This window comes from Carlito syrichta, unplaced genomic scaffold, assembly GCF_000164805.1.
Source record: "Carlito syrichta isolate Samal-C Ts95f unplaced genomic scaffold, Tarsius_syrichta-2.0.1 Scaffold307020, whole genome shotgun sequence".
Taxonomy (NCBI): domain Eukaryota; kingdom Metazoa; phylum Chordata; class Mammalia; order Primates; family Tarsiidae; genus Carlito; species Carlito syrichta.
This window is the reverse complement of record NW_007251116.1, coordinates 31,266-35,929: the sequence shown is the minus strand read 5'-3', so window position 1 is coordinate 35,929 and position 4,664 is coordinate 31,266.

Sequence of the window (4,664 nt, the reverse complement as noted above, 5' to 3'; positions counted from 1 at the left end):
TCCAACTCAAAAAAAAAAAAAAAAAAATCACCTTGCTTGGGAGCAGCAGAGACTTGATAATGGATAATTTCCCGAAAGCACAAAGATCACAGGGGTGGTGTTGAATCGTGCAAGCACTCCCAGCTGCCAGCTTCTCCCTGGAAGGAGTTTGTTTATTTTCCCAACATGTCCTGAGGTTGTGGCTTTGTTCTGGATTGTTATTATTATCATTATTATTTTTACTAATTCCATTTTTCTTTATTAGTTTATTGGTTCTACCAATTTTTAGTTATTTCTCTAAAAACTGCAATATACACACTTGTATTCAGTGCTAATAGAAATTAGTATTTACCACTTCCTGGTCAAATGAAGGACTTTTTAATTCCACTTAGCTAGCTTCATATGAAGTTATGTGCTTTGTTGATATGTATTTTAGTTATTTTAACCTCACCAGACATTAAAAACATTTTTTTTAAGAGAAAGAATCTTGTTCTGTCACCCAGGCTAAAGTGCAGTGGGATAATCATAGCTCACTGCAGCCTCGAACTTCTGGGCTCAAGCAATCCTCCTGTCTCAGCCTCCTGAGTAGGTGGGACTCTAGGTGCATACCCAACTCATTTTAAAAAAATTTTGGCCGGGCTCGGTGGCTCAGCCTGTAATCCCGCACCTTTGAGAGGCTGAGGTGAGTGGATTGCCTGAGCCCGCGGGTTCGAGACCCACCTGGGCAGCGAGACCTCATCTCTACAATAAATCAAAAAATCAGCTGGGCGTGGTAGCATATGCCTGTAGTTCCGGATACTTGGAAGGCTGAGGCGGAAGCATCGCCGGAGCCCAGCGGGTCGAGGCTGCGGTGGCCAGGAGCAACCACTGCACTCCAGTCTGGGTGACAGAGTGAGACTTCAACTCAAAAAAAAAAAAAATTACCCAGGCAGGGTGGCACGCTCCTTTAGTCCCAGCTACCTGGGAGACTGAGACAGGAGTTGGAGGCTGCAGGGATCTATGACTGCATCACTGTACTCCAGCTGGACAACATTGTGAGACCTGACTCTAAATAAGAAAAGTGAAAAGTATCTCTCACTCTGAACCAGGCAGGCCCTCCGCTTATCAAGTGAGATCTCTCTTCATCCTCCTAACAACCCTCAGAGGCAGGCAGGATTATCATTCCGATTGTGAAAATAAGGAATCTGAGGGCCAGAGAGGCTAAGTAACCCAGAATCTCAGAACTGGGGCCCCTGGGCTATGAGGCCCCACCGCCTGAAGTCTGCTAGTCTGTTCTGCCTCCTGGGCCCGAGATTGGGTGTCCTGGCTTTGGGTGTCCTGGTTTTTTGTTTTGAATTGGAGTCTCACTCTGTCACCCAGACTGGAGTGCAGTGGCCGCTCCCGGCCACCGCAGCCTCAAACTGCTGGACTCTGGTGACCCTTCCACCTCAGCCTTCCATGTAGCCAAAATTACAGGCATGCGTTACCACGCCCGGCTGATTTTTTGATTTATTGTAGAGATGAGGTCTCGCCAAGTTGCCCAGGCGGGTCTCGAACCCGCGGTCTCAGGCAATCCACTCACCTCAGCCTCCCAAAGCGCGGGATTACATGTTGAGCCACTGAGCCCGGCTTGTACTCATTATTTCTAAAGTTTCTTTTTAAGTTCTGTTTCTTTGTCAAATTTCTCATTTTGCTCATGCATTGATTTCCAAATTTTATTTTCTCTCCATATTTTCTCAGTTCTCTGAATTTAAGAGGATCATTCTAAATTCTTTGTCATAATCCTCTTTAGTTGTACTGATAATTGTACATTTGAGAAAGTGACCACCTCTTCCAGTTTTTGCAAGTGCTTTCTGGAAGTGATAATCTTTCAATATTTAGTCTAACCTAGGATTTTGAATGGCCCCACTAACAGCAACTCTGGACGGGCAGATCTTGCCGTCAGTTCTCTACTTGGGCAGGGCTGCTATGTGTGCTGTAGATGGTGTGGAACTACTGACTGTGTTCTATTATCTGGCAGAACCACTGACCAGACTCAGTCAGGCAGAGCTGCTGGCAGGGTTCTGCAGTTCCATTGAACAGAGTTGCAGATTGTCTTTCCCGAGTGGTACACTTAAGAAGAATGTATATACTGTTGTTGTTAGAAGGAGTGTTGGACAGGACTGAGAATCTGAGATTTGGTAGGTCTATGAGCTGGGTTCTGAGGTTGGGTGAGGTCTCTGGAATCATCACTTGACTGCTGAGGAGAGGTGGGGCCAGATCCTCCTGTCCAAAGATATTTGTGGTCCTGCACTTGCCTCTTGGCCTTGGAAATGCTTAAGCAGAGTTCTGGGAGCTACCTATTGGAGCCACTGTTAGGGTCCTGAGGTTGGGCAGGGACAGACACTCCCTTCAACAAATATTTGTGAACTTGCACTTGCCTCCTGGCAAAGCTCAAGCAAAACCCCAGGGCTTGGTGGAGGTGCTGGCTAAGGACTCAAGCCTGTAGACCATGCTTCCTATAGAGCACTGCTGTGGGTTGACAAGTTTCTCTGGTGAAGCACTTCCATTGTCCAGAATTCAGAGATACTACCAAGATGAAGGCATTGATCACTGTGAGCCCCTTCCGCACTCTTTGTTTATAACTGACCCTAGGTGATCTGGCCCTACTGATACTCTCAATGTTCTGCATGGTGCAAACCAAGAGTGGGCATCATGTGAAGAGTCCCAGAATGGTAGGAAAGCTGAATATCTGCCTTCAACTCTTTTTCCACTGCAGAAATTGCAGGTTCTGGGAATTCCTCATTGTGTGGTACTGTGCCAGCTTGAGAGAGGGGTGATACTGTCCAAAAGAAACATTCCCTTTATCCTTCCAATGTAGCTTTTTTCAGTTCTATGGTATCAGGGACATCTCAGCCTTACTTCTGCCCTTTGGGATATTTATGAAAATATTCTTGTGAATAGTTCCTAGTTGGACCTTTGTGAGGGGGTCTAGAACCGAAGACCTTCTATTCTGCCATCTTGCTGACATTACTCCAGATACAAGCTATTAATATATAACAATTAGGGTGAATCTCCAGAGAATTATGCTGAGTAAAAAAAAATTTTTTTAAAGCTGTACTCAAACATCATATACTGTATGATTTCATTTATATAACATTTTGAAATGACACAATTGTAGAAATGAAGAACAGATTAGTGGTCACCCTGGTTCAAATATTGGGGGAAGGAGAGAGGTTAGTGTGACCATAAAAGGGCATTATGAGGGGTCCTTGGGGTGACAGGACCAGTCTGTATCTTGACTATCAACATTAATATCCTGTTTTTGTTTTTGCAAAGTGTTACCATTGTGGAAACTGTTTACAGTGGGAGGGTTACTCTCATCCCAATACATTTTGGTATAGTATCTTTGAGTTTTCTATTTGTTTGTTGCTAATATATACTTTTTTTTTTTTTTGAGTTGGAGTCTCACTCTGTTGCCCAGGCTGAAGCGCAGTGGCACACTCACAGCCACCCCAGCGTCAACCTGCTGGGCTCTGGTAATCCTTCTGCCTCAGCCTTCCAAGTAGCTGGAACTACAGGAGCATGCTATCATGCCTGGCTAATTTTTAATTATTGTAGAGACGAGATCTCACCAAGTTGAGTTTAGATCCTGTGATGTTATGAAATTTCCATATTAGTTCTAGTATTTTTTTGTATATTCTTAAGAATGTATTACTCTATCAGTCTCTCCAACATTGACTTTTGTCTCAGATAGGATCTGACTCATGTCATTTGTATTTCCCAGTTATATCCAAAAGAACAGGTTCTGTTCAGGAGTAGACCAGAAGAGTGAGACATTCTCTCTGAAATGTTTTCTCTTAAAAGATGACTAAAGATACCCTGCTCTTCCTTCCCATCTGTCTGAATTCTACATAGATAGGGACACAGTGATGTTGTTTCCCCTCATATGTCTGTTGAGTAGTCTCACTGACTGCAAATGGTTTATGCATCATCTTTATCTTGTGTGTAATATTTGTTAGTTTCTCTCCTTTTTGAGTGGGCTTTTCTATACTTTATGTTTATAAGAGGAACAGAGTCCAGAATAAAATGTGTTTCTCCTCATCTTATAATCTCTTGACAGTTCTCATACTTTCTGCACATAACATTGCAATCCGAGGTTAAGGCACAAACCATCACCTCCTCTTCTAGTTATTTCTCTGCTTATTGTGGCTCAGTAGCCATCCAGGAAGACTGGCTGGAGAATTTTGTGAGGTCATGTTGTGAATGCTGGTAACTGTGTAAATCACCACTCTCGAGGACAAGGTATTGAGCAGGAACAGCTGCTGTTAATTCCTGTCATGACACCAATGTCAAAATGACACACATTCTCCCTTAACTTCTCTTCCAGGAAAAACAAAAACAAAAACAAAACTCCTTCTCCTCGGGAAAGAGTATAGGAGTAAAAAAATAACACCAGCATGCCAGCCATGACCTACGGTCATCATCTGTCATCTTCCAACAGCTTACAATACTAAAAATAAAAGGTTTGCAACATTCTAGAATGGCGCTGTTACAGCGTCATCATAAAGGTAGCGGCAAACAAGGCTGCCTGCCATTCGGGGACTTTCTAAAAGCCCTGCTGCAAACCACAAAAAGGAAAATGTCCTGCCAGCTGAGCTCGATGACTCAGCCTGTAATCCCGTGCCTTGGGAGGCTGAGGTGAGTGGATTGCCTGAGCCCGCGGG